A 21,783-nucleotide genomic window follows, 5' to 3' on the forward strand; every position below is an offset into this window, starting at 1 on the left:
ATTGACAATAGGAAGAATTTCCTTACCAATGAAATGATAATTCTTATGAAGGAGTTTCTGAGCATCTCTTGCTCCTTTCAAAAAAACCTTGCAAATATACTATTTGAGGGCACAAGCTTTCCCTCACTAATTTTATTGGGTCCTGCATGAGCCAAACAATTAGAGCAGAAGGATAAATCTTTTCATATATACCTTTGCCATTTGGGTATATTTGGTAATCGGCCCTTCTTTTTCAGATTACCACTTTAATAAAGCTTGGATAGTTACAGGATGGGAAATATCAAAAATACATAAAAGCTGCCTCATACCAACCTAGAGTCTGGAATGATTTAAAATATTTCCTTTGATATGATTCCCAAATTCAATATAAAGTAAAGAAACAATGCAGAAATAAAACATGGTGTTGCACGTCTAGAACTTTTATAACCAGCCTGGCTTTGAAACTGAGTGAAATGAGTAAGAGATCAAAGTTTTAATGACTTGTTTTTCTCATTTTTTTTTTCTTTTGGAAATGTTGGTATTCTATAGGGAAATTAGAACAATCTACACTTCAAAGCAAAATCATACTTAGGCAAGTATATAGTACTGGTCATCCTATAGTGATGATTTATAGATACTATGAGATAGAATTTCATTTCTTTTCACTTTAATTTTTATTACATTTGTCAAAGTAGTTTAGAAACAGCTAGGTTCATGCTGCAAACAAAACAAAACAAAACAAAACAAAACAAAACAAAACAAAACAAAACAAAACAAACATGCAGAAGTGCATCAATTGTGAATGTAATAATAGTAAAGCATATTACTAAATGAAACTGTATAAAAGAATATTCTTCGGCTGAATATGCTGAATCTTCAGGAAAGTAGAGCGACATGTTATGACAGAGCAAAAATTTAGCAAATACCTTTCTTTCCTTCGGTACAAAAGTTCTCTTATTTGAACACAGTAGATTGTGTGTCTACAAGGAGTTTAGGGAATGGGTAATCCCAGAGAAAGTTGAAATAAAATTCAAATTGATTTGGCTTGGTAAAATATTCTTGATTTGGATTTTTATAATAAACTTATCTTCCTACATATCATTTCAGGGGGGTCATTTCTAATAAGATTGCGTCATTTTGGCCTATGCAAACTGAAATAATTATCCACGAAGTGACTAAATTACCATTGTTGACTAGGCTTCCATTCTCATGAAGCTGCTCTCTCAGGTCTTCAGCTGAAATCAATTACTTCTGCTACTTGAGTTACTTCTGCTATTTCTGTTACAGCCACTGGCAATACCAGTGGCTCTCGAACTTGAACATGCATCAGAATCACCTGGAGAACCTTTTAACGCACAGAAAGTGGGATCTACCCGAGGAGTAACTGATTTAGTAGATGAAGGGTGGAGCTTAGTGATCAGGTGACCCACAGTTCCCAGCTGATGCCTACAGAGTAGCTTGAGAGCCAGTGCTTTATCTTCCTCATTTGGCTTCCAGTATCTGCTCCGTCCTTCCTCTCTTCAAACCTGGAGGTACCTGCTTCTGAACCTGGTGGTTTGGAATGTCTTCATGCTTTCATCTTCAGGAAAGAGGGAAATCTGAGCAGGAGGTGCATGTTAATCCAGTCAGCAGGAAGTCAAAATCAAGCCCCCCACACTTCTAAATTTTGCTGAAATTGATTCACAGTACTGAAGGTAATTTAAAAATTTTTAATTCTGTTCAAGTACACCAACTTTCTTCCTTTACAATCGTCTTAGTGTTTTATTTTGTTCCAACTAATAGTCTCCTAATACATCTTCTGCTGCCATTTTCTTCTTTTTCTAAAGGTTTTATAATGAATATTTCAAAACACTGCTTTGCCTACAGCACTCCTTGATTACGTAAAATAACATACATTAATATTTAAAAGTTTTTTAATGTATCATTTCAGTTGTTCTTATGCTTAAAATCCTGCAATTATTCCCAATACCTGGAAATACTCCCACCTATAAGCTAGGAAGGTAATTTTTTTCCAGAGCGTGCCCCTTCCTTTATAGCATAGGTCTTGTTATTCAGATTCTCTCTATCATCTTTGTATCCTGACCAAATGATTTAGATTATTTACTTGTTCACAATAGAAATAAGGTTTGAAAATGGGGGTGAAAAACAAACCTCCACATCCTGAATATGAAATTTAAGTTTCCCTGTATTTTGCCTTTTACCTCTCAAATTCTCTCCTGTTCTCTAGAGAGGCTGGGACTGTGTTCTCCACCAGGCAAACTTTTCAATCATGTTATACCACTTTCCTGCTGCATGAAGTTCACTCTGAAATTTCATTCCTTTTTCTACCTAAGTTCCACCCTTCCTTTAAACTACTGCACAATCCTCTAGCCTCTAGACTCTGAAATTTTTCTTCAGCCTCCACAAGCTCCTAAAATGACTCCCTTCACAGCTTGCTGGAGTAATCTCCAGCAGCCATTCCCGGCAGAACATCTTAAATGTTTCTTTTTATTCTTTGCACCCAGTAGAGTGAAACTTTGCACCCTGTACAAGTTAGAGCTTATGTGATTGCTATTGAAGTTGATGTGTCTTTACAAATAATGTTTGGTAATGATTTTTTTTTAAAAAATATTCTAAGGAAATAAAACAACAATGACTCAGAATCCTGTGGAAACATGGGATTAGAACCAAATGTTTGGGCTTTTGCATTTAAAGTTAGCTCTCAGTCGATGCTGTAGTAATTTTGAAATTGAAGACTAAGAGAGAATAGTGTGTTGCCAGTATCCTCTTACTGTCTCAGGAGAAAGGGATTGTATTAATGTGGTTTGATTACCCTGATATCCAAATAACAACCTGGTGATATCTGGCACAGGCCCGATGCATTACCACAAACTTCTTCATGAATTTCTCCGGTTAATGTTATAGGAGTTGCAATTAATGAATATATGTTTTGGAATACAATGAAGAGTTATACTTGAGGTGTTCTGGTTTCTTCTATCTCATCACTTCTGATTGGGGAACTGCTAAGTATTTTATTTTAAATGATTGTGAATCATTTTTGATGTTTACCTTCTTAATTATGTATCATTACAATATTAAAAAAACGTAATACATACTTAACTTATGAGCAAATTTTAATATCTTAATGAATCTACTTTTCCTTTTCAATTTTGCAGCTATATATATTTTTTTCGATTTAGGCTTGACCCCTTCTACTTTTATTTAGTGTTTTCGCTATAAAATTTCTCTATTGATTTTGCTAATTGGAAGAATTAATGTGGATTGCATACATATATTTATGTGCTTGCATAAATGTGGATTGTTGTTTTACTGTCTTTACTTCATTAAAATGTAATGAAAAAGAAGATAATTAAATTAGAGGAAAATCAAGCAATGTCCTAATAGAGTGTACCATAGAACGCATCGACATTGGTAAATGTTTTTAACTAGTTTGACTGCCTTGACTAGTCAAATTCATTGATCAAAGAAAGAAGCAAATTACAGAAAGTGTTGGTTTGAGTAGTTTTTCTTTGTAGTAAAACCCAACTGCAAAGTTACAAAGTACCACACTCAATTGCTCCGAAGTAGCACATTCAGGAATGTGTGAAAGCAGTGGCAGCATGACTGCATTTAGGGATTTCATTTTGAGTCAAGGGAAGTAAAAAAAATCAATACTTTGCTCTCTTTCTCTTTCAAAAGCGTTCAATGGTGTGTGTAAAAAGGTTGCAACTTTGGCACAAAACAACAGTCAGTTTGAATTACTGGGCTGATTTTCATTCTTTATGAATCTTGAGCATTCTGAAGGAGTGTGTGTCATTGTTAATCAGAGGTCTTAGTCTTATAAGGGGACCAAGAAAATGACAAAAATAGTACTGCCAAATTTATTTTACAACTCAGCATTTTAGAACCCCATCTTCTCTTAACGTCAGCCATGAGTGCAGGGATATCTCACTAGCAAGATCATATACAATACTGCTTTTCCTTGGATATAAATAGAAATACTTAAAGGTTTTATGATAATTTCATTGTTTCAAATGTGTTTGAATATCTAAGTGGACTATTATATGTCAATGTTACTTCTTGTTCCCTGGTGTCCTTTGAGCACTGCCTACCCCCTTCACCATGACTAACTTCTTGGCGAGAATTGCTAGGCTGTGCATGAAAGGAATGCCCAATACATGGCCAATGTTTATGCACTTAGCTTTTATGCAGCACCTTTTATATAAATCTGACATTCTCAAATTCAGCTTACTAGATTGACTGACACCAGCAAGGTTGTATTGGTTCAAGTTCATTTAGCCCATTTACTATAAACCTTTTCCAAGTGTTTCCTACTTCCTACTCAAGCTGTCCTGCTGTTTTCTGCATTGCTGTCATACTTTCTAGTGTGAAACAAAGCATGGAAAAGGAGAAAAACTAGAGGAAAGCTCTAGAAAAGTATAGGGAAGAGAAAAAACAGTGGGTAATAGAGCTCTGAGACTCTTTTTTTCGATCCTTTTTATGAATCCTTATTTAGTAACAGAAGGATTTGGAGAATACAATGTTTTAAGTTATTTTCAGATTCTGAAGTTCTGTGGTTCTATGACCTCATATATTGCAAAGGTATTTTGACTATTAAAAACTTAGTTTTGCAAACAAATTTATTCAAGCAAAGAGAATGATTGATTCATGAATATAAAAAGAGTGACCTGTGAAGACAAATGGAATTTTTTACTTTTCAGGAAGGCTTCAATTCTTAATTTGAAAATACAAGTAATTTTTTATCTTATTGAATAAATGCATTCCAATTATGCTAACTGTAAAGTCAATGTGTCTAAAATATTGCTACGATTTATTCATAATTACATATTATATGCATTTATAACCTATAAGCATAAACACACAATAAATATTTACAAAACACTTGTTTGTTTTTCCAAATGAGTTTCATTACAAGAGATGGAAAAAATATTAAGCTATTAATACAGAAAATGTTTCCCAAAGGATGTCTTTAAAATTTATTTAAAAAGAATAAAATGACCCATTTCCCTGGCATAAGGTTTGGCTGAATAGCTTAATCAGGAGAATGCATTTTCTGAACTTTCAGATCTAAAAGAGACCCATGTAAATCTGATTTCTTGCTTGGGCCCATAATTCTTTACCTCCTCCCATTGTCCCTTTTCCCTCTGTATTAGTCTAATTGGGCTGTCATTAAAAAAAACAAATACTGTAGACTGGTGGCTTAAACAATAGATACTGACTTTCTCACAGTTTTGGAGGATATATCCAAGACTTGTGGAAAGACAAGTTCTCTCTGTGTCTGCACATTGCCCTTCCTTGGAACATGCATGTGGGCACAGAGAAAGAACAAGAGATCTCTGGTGTCTTTTATAAGGACACGAATCCTATTGGATTAGGGCCTCATTCACATGACTTGATTTAACCTTAATTACTTCCTTAGGCACATCATCTCTAAATATAGCCTCCATTGGGGTTAGAGCTTCAAACATATAAATTTTGGGGGGACACAAACATTTGGTCTATACTATTTTCTTTTATTTCCCTTTTCTCAGATAATAGGTCTTTCTGTTATGATATGTAACCACCTAATTTCCATTTGCAGCTATATGTAGTATATTCTTTCTTCTTTCTGGCTTTTCCAGTGTTGAATTACACCAGCCTGCAACTCAAACTCCAAATGAATAGGTGCTGCTCTAGATGGCACTTGCAATACTCTAAACATTCTTAAAAGTCTTGTCTCACTTTCTTACCTCTTTCTTCTTTTTCTTGTTTCCCGCTCCCAATTTTCCTGCTGTTTGAGAGAGTGCTTCTGAATGTATATAACAGGAAGAATGATGAACACTTTCTCCCCTCAAGATGTTCAGGTTTTAATCCCCAAAACCTGTGAATATGTTATATTACATGGCAATAGGGAATTAAATTGCAGATCGTTGTTCACCATCTTATTTTTAAATTAAATAGGTTATTCTGAAGTATTTGGTTAGGGCCAATGTAATTACAAGATCCCTTCAAAGTAGACAAGGGAAACAGAAGAGAAGGTCAAATCCAGAGATGTGGAGTTGCTCTCTTGCTGGCTTTAAAGATGGCAGAAGGGGCCACAAGTGTAGGCGACCTCCAGAGGCCGGCCAAAGGCAAGAAAATTTCAAATCCTTTAATACCTCTAGAAGGAACACAGACCTGTCCAGACCATGGTTTTTAGATTTTTAGATCCATTTCAGAGACTTCTGACCTCTAGATCTGTAAGATAATGAGTTGTTTTTATTTTAAGTCAATAAGATTGTGGTAATTTTTTTTTTTTCAATAGGAAATCAATATAGTGGGAAATCCAGCAGGCCAATAGATATGGTTGCTAAGTGACTAGGTCCCTGGATTACTGTGAACTTGGATGGGAGCAGCTTCTTAATATCTAATTCCTAAACACAGAACTTCCCAGAAGTGTCTCTCCCTTGAGAGCTATATTCCATCAAAGAAGTTAATCAGAGTTTAAGTCTTTTTCCTGGTTCTTGACTATCCCTGGTGGCCAGTAGAATGCATATCTACTTTCAGCTTCCCAGAAGCTCCTTGCTGTGTTGTATAGCACATGATATATGTGTAATTGTTGCTTTACTTGAGGATTTCTCATGTGTGATTCTGGGACCATTCTTATGAGAATAACTTGGGATGCTCCACTTAAAATTTACTGATCCAGTAGTTCTGGAGTTGGAACTCTGGAGTCAACATATGTAATGAGCATTTCAATTGCTTTTAACATACGCTAACATTTGAGATCAATTGCTCTAACTTATCACAATATGTATGAGAATGAATAGTTTCCACAGATTTCTCAGATGCTAAAATATTATGTTTAGTAATAAAAATTCTATATGAATATATACCTAGAAACAAAAAGTATTTACTTCTAGCTTCCAAATGATCATAAACTAGTGACCACATGTTTCTGAGAAACTCTTTCCCTCAAGCTTATATCTTTACACAGTATCTTACACATTATGTGTCCAATGACAGTTTCCTTCGTTGGCATTTTCAGAAAACCCAACAATCTTCACATTTACCTTGAGGTTCACTTGTACTTTCATTGTTTCCTTACGTAATGTCATTCCAATGTTTTTTCTTTTCTCCTTTGGAGTACAGGCCTTGACATATAATGTGAGTATCGATAGTTTTCTTTTCAATATTTTTTATAATTATAAATACCTAGTTCATTAGTCCACGGAAACACAGTTATGGCGTACTGTCTATTTTTTAAAATATAATTTTATCTCAGCACAGCATGCTCTTTCATTTATGTATTGCCTTTGGCTGCTTTACCGCTTTCTTACAGAACTGAGTAGTTGTGACAAGGACTTTATGGCCCACAAAACCTACAATATTTGCTATCTGGCCCTTTACAGAAAAAAGTTTGCCAAATCCTGCTTTAGGTCATTATCAATTCCTCTTTTTAACTCTTTCACTGCATTAGTTGATTTCAAGTTTCTTTTAAAAAAAGTGTCAGAAATCCACAAAAAAACAAAAAGTTGATATTTTGACTATTTTTTGCATTTAACAATAACAATTTGAGCTGCTTTGTATATAAATGACATTATTTTATGTATAAAAATTTCCTATTGTTATTCATTCTTGAAAACACAAAAATATAGAAAAATGTAAATCTGCTTTCCTAAACCGCCTTTCTGGAAGTTTCCCTCTGCTGTGAGCAGATGGAAATATTCATTGTGATATATCCAACTGTTGCAGCAAAAGGGTTAAAATTTATTTCCTGTTTAATTACTTTTGTACTCAAATCTGTGATATGTTTTTTGTCTTCTTGGATAAAAGGGATGGTTTGAAAATCCTAGGATTGCAAGGTGGTTCAGCAAAATAAACTTTGAATCAGATAGAACAGGGAATTTTGGGCTCTGCCAGTTACTGGCTGTGTGACATTCAAATTCTCTGCACATCAGTTCTCTCATCTATGACTCATTAAAGGAGTTAGTGCATATTAACTGTTTAGCACATTCCCTTTGCATGTGACTTTGTTAAATTATCATTCATTAAGTAGAGCCCTAGAATATTGGCTGGTAAGCCTCAGTTTAACAAAAGATCACAAGGGAATTAAACTAGAGAAGTTCATTACTCACAAGTCCCGGGGGAGGTACATGGCATGCCTCAATGGACCATATGAGGGTAGGCAGAGAGTGAGGCAGGATCTACTACACATCACTTTCTTTGTGGGTGGACTGCTTTGGGGTTCCTGGGCTAAGGCTGGATTGGTCAATTCTTACCCAAAATAGTGAGTTGTGATAAGCTTCTTGGGGATCTTATCTAAGGGCCACATCAAGAGAAGGCCCTGGGAGATGATAGAAACTCCATCACAAGGGCCCTTCAGGGAGTCGGAGCAGGAACTTACATTCACTTGTGACTCTGCAGTCTGTTATCTAGGATGTGTGCTACACAGAAGGCCTAGTGTCAATTTAAACTACTGCAGGCTGCTTGGCCTCACAAAATAGAGCCGAGGAAGCAATGTTAGAGTAGTTTTGGTAAACCTCAACATTTACTGTCGTTATTTAAAATAATTTATCGTGTCAAAGTGCAAATAAAATACATAATATATGTGACAAGCCTATTTTTAAATGATAGTTTTCTTTATATTTATTTTGGTATTCATGGATATGCTATATATTTTCTACGTTACAGATATATTGATAGCTTCAGCCATGATGTCAGTTTTATTAGATGCTGCAAATTTATACAAATTAGTAACTCTTCCAAGCCTTGTTTTCCTAATTGATAGTAGAGATCTTTTAGAATTAATGTAACTGTTTTATGCTGTTTATTTTATATAAAGAAAGGATAGTGCTTAGAATATTACTGAATAATTAGTAGTTATAGGTGATCAATAATTACTGGTCATTATAACCATTATAAAGATGTTTTATTAAACAAATATTTATTGAAGATATATTATTGGTGAGAATGAACTATTGACAAGAAACTACATCTTGGGAATATCAAAATGAATAAGATGTAGTCATTATTCTCAATGAACTCACAATCTCGTAAGACAAATGTGTGTCTGTGTGTGTGTGTGTGTGTGTGTGTTTAAATAGTTGCCATATGTTGTGACAAGTGCTATACATAATAAGGTACCTGAAGTGTCACAGTCACAAGTAGAACACTCAATTCTACTTGTTTTGGAGATGATCAAGGGAGGTCTCTAGAGGAGATGAATTTACACTGAAACTTGAAGAGTAAGTACAGGTTTACACAAATTGGATATTTAGAAAAAGAACACTTTAAGTTGAGGCAATAATATGTGCAAAGCATACAAAAAAAAGAACAACATACTAAAATCGAGGACATGTGAAGCCTTTAACTTGGCTACACTGTAGGTGACAATTGAGGAGAGCTGGGAAGTGAGGCTTGAGCTGAGGTAAGTTCAGCTCATGAAAAATCTGTTAAGATACATAAGAGTTTAGATTTTATACTGTAGGTGATAAGATGTATTGAAAGATCTTAATTTTTTTATATTGAATTTTACATTAAAATGTTTTTAAAAAGAAGTTTCAGAATTGTATTCGAATTTCTCATGATGATAATTATAACAACTGCCACAACAGCTACAATTATGTTCTTGGCATTCTACATATTCAATCATAAACTTCACCACATATCTTCCAAATAAGCATTGTTTCCCTGTTTGAAACTGGGGCTCAAATAAGTTAAAGGTACATAGTAACACAAATAAGTGAAAAAGTAAGGATGCATACTCAAATGTTTATTTTATCTACTTTGGTTACTACACATTGTACTCTTTCTAGGGATAGTCTGTCTTCTGTTTGTAGACTAGAAAAGAGATATATGGAAAAAATCAGGACAAGGAGAATAATTAAGAAGGTATTACAATAATATCATAAGAAAGAATGAGGGCTCCTCTTTGCTTCTCATTTCTCTTTCTTTTATCATCTTCTACTTCCTTTCTGGCACAGCCAGTAGAGCAGCCAAAGACATGAGGCAAGGAGGGAGGGTTCTGGAGCCACATGAAGAATCACTCCATGGAGGCATGAACTGGCAGGCCTACAAAGAGGGCATGGAGCCAAGGATGGTAGGTAGAGTTTGAGAAATAGGGTATCCCTATAATCTTGGAATCCTTCTCCAACAAATACTAATCAATCACCTGCAGAAAACTTTAAGGTGAAGAAAGCTATGAGACACCACCAAGACAAGGTCATCAAAATTGACGTCACTCGTGTTGGGATAGGTGAACATTGTGTGCTTTCTGATGTGAGGCAGCCCAAAGAGCACAGCATCGTTTTTGTGGTTTTCCTGCCAATGATGCATGATCTGAGTGAGTCTGGTCGTGAGGACTGTAGATAGGCCCAGGTAAAAACCATCCTGTGGACTGAAAGGCCTGTTCTCTTCAAAACTATAGGAACACGACAGACAGACTCAAGAATAGTCCCAGATTGAAGGAATCTGTAATACAGGATAACTAAATGTAAGCATATCTCTAGGATAGTGGACTAGAAAGAACAATGAGATATTGTGAGCTGTTTTGGTTATCTATTTCTGGACAAAATGGTGTCCCATAACTTAGTGACAGAAAGGAATAAGCATTGTATTGTATCTCATGACTTTTTAGGTCACAAATTTGAGCCAGGTTTACCTGAAGAGTTCTTCTGTATAATGGGGTATTGAACATTATCAGGTGGTCAAGTATGGAGGGCCCAATATGTCCTTAGTCACATTTCTAGAGACTTGGCAGGGATAGTTGAAAGACTGGACACAGCTGGGACTGTCAAAGAGAATGCTTACTTGTGGCTACTCTTGCATAGTAGTCTCAGGGAATCAGACTTCTTATGTGGCAGCTTACAGCTCCACGCATTGTATTGGTATACAATCATTAATATCAGTCAGATTCCAGGAGAGAAGAATTAGGTATCACATATCAATGGGAGAAATAGCAAAGTTATTGCAGCCATTTTTGATCTACCATAGTGGGACAGTAAGCAAATTTGGAATGGGGTCTGAGAAGTTGGTCGTATCAGTGTTGAATAACTGACTTGGAGGGTTATATGGTAGTTATGTAGATGTATGTTCTAGTTTTAAAGAAATACACACTGGTGTTTTTGGAGTATTTAGGGGTAACAAGGCATCACATCTGCAGCTTGCTTTCAAAAGGTTCTGAAATGGACTAAGATATATATAAATGTGTGTATTTACATACATATATACATATTTTGTATTTATTTATATGTACATATATATGTATATATGCTTATAGAGAGGGTGAGAGGGGCACAATAGAGCAAATGTGGTAAAATGTTAACAATTAGGTGTTCTGGTTGAAGGAGATGTGGGAGTTCTGGCTACCTTTCTATATGTTTGAAATTATTTCAAAATATATAAAGAACATGTAAATTTAAAATAAAGGGAAAAAATGATGGAAGTCTGAAGTAAGGCAGCTGCAATGGACATAAAGAAAAGAGGATGAGTTGATGATAAATAAGATGAGTTGCCAAATAGACATTTAGATTGAAGAGATGGGTTGCTTGGAACACTGTCACAAGCACAGAAGTTCCAATGGTTGCTCATTTATGGAGAGAAGCAAACAAGCAAAGCTTGCCAATAATGCTGCAGCTCTAACATTCTGTTTTGTCCTTTAATGATCACCCTGGAAAACAAACAATCAGCCAAGTTTAATTTTACAAAGCATTGAGACTATTTAAACAGAGTCAGATTTACTCAAATGTATAATGGATTCCTAGTTCACAACAAAATCTGTGGCTCTTTATTTGATGGAAAAATTCTTCTACATAAGCATATTCCAAATGGATAAATAGACTAAGTGTGAGTAATATGGTTTATTTTGTGTATAGTATGCACTTTCACAGGAGAAGAAATTCTTCCATAATAACAGTATATCTTATCAAAATAGAAGTAAAGTATATTTTAAGATTAAAACAACCTTATTATAATAAATGCTGTATAGCATGAGTGTGTTGTGGACTCTGTATGAGCTACTCAAATGTCTAAAAAGAAAACAAAAGTACAAAGCAATGAGTTTTAGAGTGAGGAACCTGAGGCCAGTGTTCTAAAGGAGTTCAAATATATGAATAAATAAAACTATTCTTAAGTGAATGATATGATAATGACATGATGTCGTATGAATGTTACCTCACAATATTTTGAAAGCTTAAAAAAAAGTCAATAATCCAATTGTTTTCAGTATCTTTGCTGAGGATATAATGCTGACATCTCTCTCCATGGGAGGTGCTGACATTTTGCTGAAACTTTATAAGAAGAACCTTCCTGCAAAGGGTAAGAAACGCTATTTCATCAAAAATGAGACAACCTTAGAAGTCAAATATGCTATAAGGGAAGTTCTTGTGAGCTTTATTAACCTGTAGTCATTTTAACTCTGACTACATTCTTAAGACTACAGATACACAATTTTATTTTGTAAGTTGAAAGATAGGTAGAATGGTGGTGGGAATTAATTATTTAGATTATTTTCCATGAGTCAGGGTAGTTATAGAAAACAACAAAAAATGATGATTTTTTTCTTCTTCTAAATTTGAGTCATAATGTGAAACCTCCCAGGTGCTTCATAAAGCACCTAACCTGTGTCCCACAGCAGTACTACATCTGGCCAGTTGTATGACATGCATGTGCCCGTGTGCCCACTTGTGTCTGCAATGGGGAAAACAAATGTAGACATACACAGCAGTTGGGGATGAACTGAAGATGAGGAAAGGTGAATTTAACTGGGAATTGGAAAGCTTTATCAGAGAGTGCCACTTTGAATTCATTTTATTTTGCGTATATATGTGTCTGTCTATAATTTTTTCCATTATAATCATAAGTATCCTGATACTGATTCTTAAGCTAAGAAGTTTGCACTAGTCTTTTGTGTCTTAAGTGCTTACTATGTAACTATCATCAGTTTAGAATATTAGATAATCACGACTGCACTAGTTATCCGTTGCTGCATACAACATGACCCCCGAATTTAGCAGCTTAAAACAACAAACGTTTATCTCGCAGTTTACACGGTCAGGAATCCATGCACAGCTTAGTTGTGTGCTTCTGACTCAGAGTCTCTTACATGGCTGCAGTGGAGGGATAGGCTGGGGCTGCAGACATCTTGTCAGAGGAGGCCCACGCTCACTCACATGGCTGTTGTCAGGTCTCAGGTCTGGCTGTTGGTGGGAGACCTCAGTTGTTTGCCATGATGGCCTCTACGTAGCGCTACTCTCAACATGGCAGCTTGTTTTCCCCATAGTGAAGTCTCTGTGTGTGTGTGTTGAGAGAGATAGAGACAGAGAGACTGAAGTCAGTCTTTTTGTAATCTAATCCTGTAAATGCCATTTAATCACTTTTGTAGTGTTACTTGTTAGAAGCAAGTCACTACCATGTTTCTCCGAAAATAAGACCTAACCGGACAATCAGCTCTAAAGTGTCTTTGGAGCAAAAATTAATATAAGACCCGGTATTGTATTGTATTGTATTGTATTATAATATTATACCTAGTCTTATATTCATTTTTGCTCTAAAAGACACATTAGAGCTGAATGTCTGGCTAGGTCTTATTTTCGGGGAAACATGGTCTGTCCAGTGCACACTCAAAGAGATGACATTACACAGGATATGAATGCCAGGAGGTAAGGATGATTGACAGCCATCTCAGAAGCCTACTACAATGATGTTAAAAGTTTGTTGGTAACTCCTGTATCATGAAATTCTCCCTATGCAATTTTCTATTAAACTCTAGCCTATTGCCAAGTTAAGCCATTGCCGCTTTCCTTCCTGTTTCTCTTCTCTCCCCTCTTTTTTTCAGCTTTCTCCCAGTCCCAAAATTTATGGTTTAAATTGGTGGTCATCAAACTGGGAATTCCATAGAGGTACACAGGAAATTTGTAGATATTCAACATCCAGTGTTCTCTTAGCAAAAATCACTCTGCCAAATATATTCTTGGGCTTACAGTACTACTTTTATTTTACAAATAAAGGTGATCCCCAATCTTTTATCTCTTTTATCAATCTCCAAGCTTACTATGAAGCATTTCTCCTGTGTATACAAACCGCTGGGACACAACGAGGAGGTATTCTTTAATGGTTAATCAAGGTTTCCTAAAGACTGAGTGATTCCCAAATTTTCCCTTTCTTGTGTATATTTGTTTTTCAAGAGTGAAGCATGATTTTTGCAAATTGGATATTTTTTATTGCGAGATATTCAGTATTCAGATAGACGAGTGAGGTGTGACAATTAAGTTCATGAACTCATCCTAGAAAAAGTGCTACATACCTTATTACTGAATATCACTGTGGTCACCTTTGAAGTACTGCCCTTGGGAAGCTATGCACTGATGCCAGCGCCTAGTCCATCCTTCAAAGGTCATTCCAGAACTCTTTTTCTGGAATGACCATCAGAGATGTCCCGAATGTCATCAAAATGTCTTCCTTTCAATATTTGTTATCTTTGGGTAAAGAAAGAAGTCACTGGGGGCCAGATCAGGTGAGTAGGAAGAGTATTCCAATACAGTTAACTGTTTATTGGCTAAAAACTCCCTCACAGACAGTGCCAGTGAGCTGGTGCATTATCATGATGCAAGAGCCATGAATTGTTGGCGAAAAGTTCAGGTCGTCTAACTTGCATGTAGCCTTTTCAGCACTTCCAAATAGTAAACTTGGTTAACTGTTTGTCCAGTTAGTACAAATTCATAATTAATAATCCCTCTGATATCAAAAAAGGTTAGCAACGTCATTGCAACAAGTTCACAATCTTAATTGTCAGACCTCGTATCAGACCTTGGATATAATGACATTTCTTTTTCTTTATTTCTTTTATTATTTGTTTTTAAATTAAATATATGGTGATGGAAGAACTGACTCTGGGTGGTGAACACACAATATGATATACAGATGATGTATTCCAGAATTGTACACTTGAAACCTATGTAACTTTACTAACAATTGTCACCCCAATAAATTTTTTTAATTAAAATTTATTGGGGTGATATTATTTAGTAAAATTATATAGGTTTCAGGTGTATAATTGTATAGTACATCATCTATATATTGCATTGTGTTTAGCACCCAAAGTCAAATCTTCCATCACCATATACTTCCCCCCCTTTACCCTCTTCTATCTCCCAACTTACTGTCTGGTAGCCACTAAACCGTTTTGTGTCTATGTGTTTTTATTTGTTCGTCTTGTTCATTTGTTGCTGTCAGTTTTATATCCCACATGAGTGAAATCATACAGTTTTTGACTTTTTCTGTCTGACTTATTTCGCTGAGCATAGTAATGTTGTACCAAATGGCAGTGGTACAGTGATACCTCGGTTTTTTTTAACGTAATCCATTCTGGAAGACCATTCGAGTTCTGAAATGTTCAAAACCGAGGCGCGGTTTTCCATAGAAAGTAATGCAAAATGGATTAATCCGTTCCAGACCTTTAAAATCAACCCCTACAACAGCACTTTAGCATGGATTTTACTATCTAATGATACCATAGATCCATAAAATTTACACTGTTCATAAACCAAAATGTTCGTCAATGGAGACATTCATAAACCGAGGTACTACTCTATTTCATTTGTTCTGATGGCCAAGTAGTATTCCATTGTATACATGTACCACATCTTCTTTATCCAATCATCCATCAAAGGACACTTTAGTTTCCATGTTTTGGCCACGATGAATAATGCTGCAATGAATATTGGGGTACATATATTGTCATGGATAAATGTTTTCAGATTTTTTGAATAGATACCCCAAAAAGGGATTGCTAGGATGTATGGTAATTCTATTCTTAATTTTTGAGGGGCTTCAATACTGTTTTCCATAGTTGCTGTACCAATTTACATTCCCAGCAGCAGTGGATGAGAGGTCCGTCCTTTTCCTTCACAACCTCTGCAACACTTGTTATTACTTGTCTTATTGATAATAGCCATTCTAACAGTTGTGAGATAGTAGTATATCATTGTGCTTTTGATTTGCATTTCCATAATAGCTGAAAGCTGAGCGTTTTTAATATGTCTGTTGGCCATTTGTTTGTCTTCCTGAGAGAAGTGTCTGTTCAAGTCTTCTGCCCATTTTTTAATTGGATTGTTTAATTTTTTGTTGTTGAGTTGTACGAGTTCTTTACATATTTTGGATATTAGCTCCTTATCAGAGCTGTTGTTTACAAATATCTTCTCCCATTTAGTTGGTTGCCTCTTTGTTTTGTTATTGGTTTCTTTTGCTGTGCAGAAGGTTTTTAGTTTGATATAGTCCCATTCATCTATCTTTGTTTTTACTTCTCTTGATTTTGAAGTCATATTCATAAAATCTCTATAAGACCAAGGTCCACAAACTTCATACCTTTGTTTTCTTCGGTGTAATTTATTGTTTCAAGTCTTATATTTTGGTCTTTGATAAATTTTCAGTTAATTTTGGTGTATGGTGACGGATAGCAGTCTAGTTCTTTCTTTTGCATGTGGCTTTCCAATTTTCCCTATTGCCAATATTCCACTATTTATTGAAGAGGCTTTCTTTTTTCCATTGTATATTTTGGCCCCTTTGTTGAAAATTATTTGCTCATATGTATGAGGTGTGATTAAAAAAAAAAAAAACTATGGTGAATGTTGCTGTGAAGTGCAATCTAATGGAAAGGCAGGTATCCTCAACATGGGAGGCAATGCATCAAACATTAGTAAAAGTATGTGACAAGTTTCAACTTGTTCGGTGCAGTCAGTTGGGTGGGAGCTATGATTGAGAGAAGGTGTGTTTTAAAATGTGTTGTAAATCATCCTTCATCATGACAATGCTCCGTGTCACACATTACTTCTGGTATACAGCAATTTCTGTCAAACAAAAAACATATGTTGTGTCCTCATCTACCTTATTCACCGGATCTGGCACCATGTGACTTCTGCCTCTTCCCCAAAGTCAAAATAACCATGAAAGGTAAACATTTTATATTGATTCAGACATCGAGGTAGGCACGACACCACAACTAAAGACACTCATGAAAAAGGACTTTCAGAATTGCTTCAGAAAGTGGCAAGAATGATGGGATGTGTTTGAAGTGAGGGGTAGTATTCTGAGGGGATTAATGGCAATGTGTCTTTTACTGTAATAAATTAAAAGAAAAATTAAACATTTACTGTATTTGTTGATCACACTGCCTGTGCATTTATTTCTGGGTTCTCAATTCTGTTCCATTGGTCTGTGTATCTGTTTTTCTGCCAATACTATGCTGTTTTGATTATTATCGCTTTGTAGTATAATTTGAATTCAGACTATTAAGGGTCTTACGTGATTTCATACAAATCTTATAATTTTTTTGGTTCTATTTCTTTAAAGAATGTCATTGGGATTTTGATGGGGATAGCATTAAATCTGTGTATTATTTTAGATAATATGGCCATTTTAACTACATTGATTCTTCAATCCTGAAACATGGAATATCTTTCCATTTCTTTGTGTCTTCGTGGATTTCTTTTAATAATGTCCTATTGTTTTCCATGTATAAGTCTTTCACATTCTTTGTTACATTTATTCCTAGGTATTTTATTCTTTTAGTTGCAATTGCAAAAGATATTGTGTGTTTTTTGTTTTCATTTCTTTTTCTGAAATTTCATTGTTAGCATATAAGAACACAGTGGATTTTTGTAATTGATTTTGTATCCTGCAACTTTACGGTATTTATTCATTTTTTCTAATAGTCTTTTGGTGGAGTCTTTAGGGTTTTTTATATAAAAATCATGTCATCTGCAAAACGTGACAATTTGACTTCTTCATTTCCAATTTGGATACCTTTTATTTCTTCCCTGGTCTGATTTCTCTGGCTAGGACTTTTAATACTATGCTATTTTTTTTTTCCTAATAATTTGTCTCATTATCCTAATCTCCATCCCCATCCATTATTTAATTTTTTTTCCTTTTTTTGTATGAAAGAATCCTTGAGTGAAAAATTTACTAACTACTGAAAGTGGCATTTTCAAGTACTTAAACAAAAGCAATTCTTCACGGCTATTTCAGATACTCATCTCCAGAATGTGTAATTATCTGGAAATAAAAATAGCCACCAAAAGCCAAAGCAGAATAGGTTACTGATGCTAATTTTAAAAACCTAATATGTTTTGGGGGCTACAAAAATGGTCCATGGATACTGAATAAATCTGAAAGATAAAACTTGTATGTTATTTCTTCAAAACTTACCTGTATTATTTTTTAAAAAGGTAGCAGAAATGGCTTTTATCAAATTATATCATGAAATATGTTTCAATCACTGTCAAAGTTTACCTTATCCTTTCCTATAAAATGCTTAATCTTTTATGCTTTCTTTTAACACATGTTTTACCCAAAAAAAGAAAAAAGAAAAAAATTGGCCACAAGACTCAATATTTTCAGCACATTGTATTTTTTCTTTGGGTAAAAACATAGAAAACTAGAATATCTAGACAGTGTCAAAAATAAAAAACACTTCAAAATTAAAATGAATAAATGTTTACCTAAATGACCACTAAATTTAGCAGCCTCATTAAGTGTTACATTTGTTTCATTTAAAAATATTTCTAGTGAGAGTTCTCATTTCACACAATGATTACTAAGAAATCGTAGCCAATTTGGGTGGCCGGTTGGCTCAGGTGGTTTTAGTGCAGTGCACTCAACACCAATGTCTCTGACTGAATTTCCATATGGGCTGGTGAGCTGTGCCCTCCACAACTAGATTGAGGTAGATTGAAAACAATGACTCGACTTGGAGCTGAGCTGCACCCTCCACAATTAGATTGAAAATAATAATAATAATAATAATAATAATAAGCAATAAAAAACAATGACTTGAACTCGAGCTGATGGGTCCTGGAAAAACACATTGTTCCCCTATATCCCCCCCCCCCCAAAAAAAAAAAAGAAATCGTAGCCAATTGAAAATTAAATGTGTTATTTAAAACCAAAGAAATCAGAAACAAATTTAAATTTTCAAAAATTACAGCCAACATTTAATTTATTTAATCTGGCATGTAATCACTTTTAAATATATTTGATATATGAAGGGTGTGTCATTGCATAAGTAATGACAAATATAAGATAGTGCCTATCAAGCACTACAATATGGCACTAAAGCAAATGGTAGGCTCATATTTACATTTTTCACTTTTCTACTCAGCCTTCTGTGGTGACTTATTTGACAGTCATTATTATTTTGGTAATTAAATCAAATTTATTATCAAAAATAAAATTTTCTTACGTAAATACTTACAAAGAACATACACATTTAATTCAACTGTCCCATTGAGACCAAAGAATTCTTGGTGTTTGAAGTATGAATATGTAAGTCTTGATTATAATTCAAATACTTTTAATGAAAATATTATTTTCAATTAATTTTTACTTCCTGTGTTTTTAACACCTAACATTTTGTTTAAGCTTCTATTTAATTGTTAAATGCTGTGTTTAAAATGTCTTTCTATAAATTTAGTTTGTTTGTCTAATAAATATAGCTTTCAATGACTATTACCTGTTATTTGAATTACCTAGCAATACACATTACAATATAGTACTAGTAATTCCTGTTTTACAGCTTTATTGAATTATATTTCATAGGCTATAAAATTTACCCATTTAAAATATACTGCTAGATGGTTTTTAATGTGTTCAGAGTTTAGCAACCAATAGAATTGTAGGCAAATATAAACTCTGTACACACTGTCAGTGACTCCTAATCTTTTTTTTTTTTTAATTTATTTATTGGGGTGACAATTGTTAATAAAATTACATAATTTCAGGTGTACAATTCCGTATTACATCATCAATAAATCCCATTGTGTGTTCACCACCCAGAGTCAGTTCTCCTTCCATCACCATATATTTGATCCCCCTTACCCTCATCTCCCTCCCCCCACCCCCCTTACCCTCTGGTAACCACTAAACTATTGTCTGTGTCTATGAGTTCTTGTTTCTCATTTGTTTGTCTTGTTTTTGGTTTATATACCACATATCAGTGAAATCATAGGGTTCTCTGCTTTTTCTGTCTGACTTATTTCGCTTAGCATTATATTCTCAAGATCCATCCATGTTGTCACAAATGTTCCTATATCATCTTTCCTTAACGCTGAATAGTATTCCATTGTGTATATATACCACAACTTCTTTATCCATTCATCTATTGAAGGACATTTTGGTTGTTTCCATGTCTTGGCCACCGTAAACAAAGTGCAATGAACATTGGAGCATACGTGTCTTTATGTATAAATGATTTCAGATTCTTTGGGTAGACACCCAGGAGAGGGATTGCTGGGTCATATGGTAATTCTATTCGTAATTTTTTGAGGAACCTCCACACTGCCTTCCATAGAGGCTGCACCAGTCTGCATTCCCACCAACAGTGTATGAGGGTTCCTTTTTCTCCACAGCCTCTCCAACACTTGTTGCTATTTGTCTTGTTGATGATAGCCATTCTGACTGGGGTGAGGTGATATCTCATTGTGGTTTTTATTTGCATTTCTCTGATGATTAGTGATGTTGAGCATTTTTTCATATGTCTATTTGCCATTTGTAAGTCCTCTTTAGAGAAATGTCTCTTCAGGTCCTCTGCCCATTTTTCAATTGGGTTGTTTGTTTTTTTGTTGTTGAGTTTCATGAGTTCCTTGTATATTTTGGATATTAGCCCCTTATCGGAGGCACTGTTTGCAAAAATCTTCTCCCATTCAGTCGGTTGCCTCTTTATTTTGTCGATGGTTTCTTTTGCTGTGCAGAAACTTTTAAGTTTTATATAGTCCCATTTGTTTATTTTAGCTTTTACTTCCATTGCCTTTGGAGTCAAATTCATAAAATGCTCTTTGAACCCAAGGTCCATAAGTTTAGTACCTATGTTTTCTTCTATGCAGTTTATTGTGTCAGGTCTTATGCTTAAGTCTTTGATCCATTTTGAATTAATTTTGGTACATGGTGACAGATAACAGAGTGACTCCTAATCTTACTGTCTTCCCACCTTCTGGCAACCATTAATTTACTTTCTGCCTCCATGGATTTGCCTATTCTCGATATTTCTTACGAATGGAATAATACAATCTCTGGTCTTTTGTGAATGGCATCTTTCACTTAATCTAATATTTTCAAGGTTCATCCATGTTGTAGTATATATCACTTCTTCATTCTTTTTATTGCTGAATAATATTTAATTGCATGAATATACCACATTTTATTTATCCTTTCAATAGTCAGTGAATTTACCTTATTTCCTTTTTGGAACTATTATGACTAACACTGCTATGAATGCTTGTATAAGTTTTTGGTAAAAATAGGTTGGTACTTCTCTTGAGTATATAGCTAGGACTGGAATTGCTGGGCCATGTCATAATTCTATGTCTAAAATTTTGAGGACTTGCCCAAGTGGCTGCACCATTTTACATTTTTAAGACCAATATATGAAGGTTCCAGTTTCTCCACATCCACACCAATAACTTGTTATTGTCTTTTTTATTTTAGTCATCACAGTTGGTGTGAAGTATTATCTCGCTGTGATTTTGATTTGCATTTTCCTAGCAATTAATGATGTTAAGCATCTTTCCTTGGAATTGTTAGCCACGTGTATACCTTCTTTGGAGAAATGTCTATTCAAATCCTTTGTCCTTGTTAAAACTGGGTTACTTGGGTTTTTTTATTATTATTGTTTTTATTGTTGAGTGTGTTTTTATGTATTGTAGATAAATTCCATTATCACGTAGGATTTGCAAATATTTTCTCCACTCTATGTTTTGTCTTTTCATTTTCTTGATATTGCCCTTTTCCACAAAGGTTTAAATTTTAATGATGTCCATTTGTCTATTTCTTTCTTTCATTACTTATGTGTTC

The sequence above is a fragment of the Rhinolophus hipposideros genome (assembly GCF_964194185.1).
Source record: "Rhinolophus hipposideros genome assembly, chromosome: 9".
NCBI classification, from domain to species: domain Eukaryota; kingdom Metazoa; phylum Chordata; class Mammalia; order Chiroptera; family Rhinolophidae; genus Rhinolophus; species Rhinolophus hipposideros.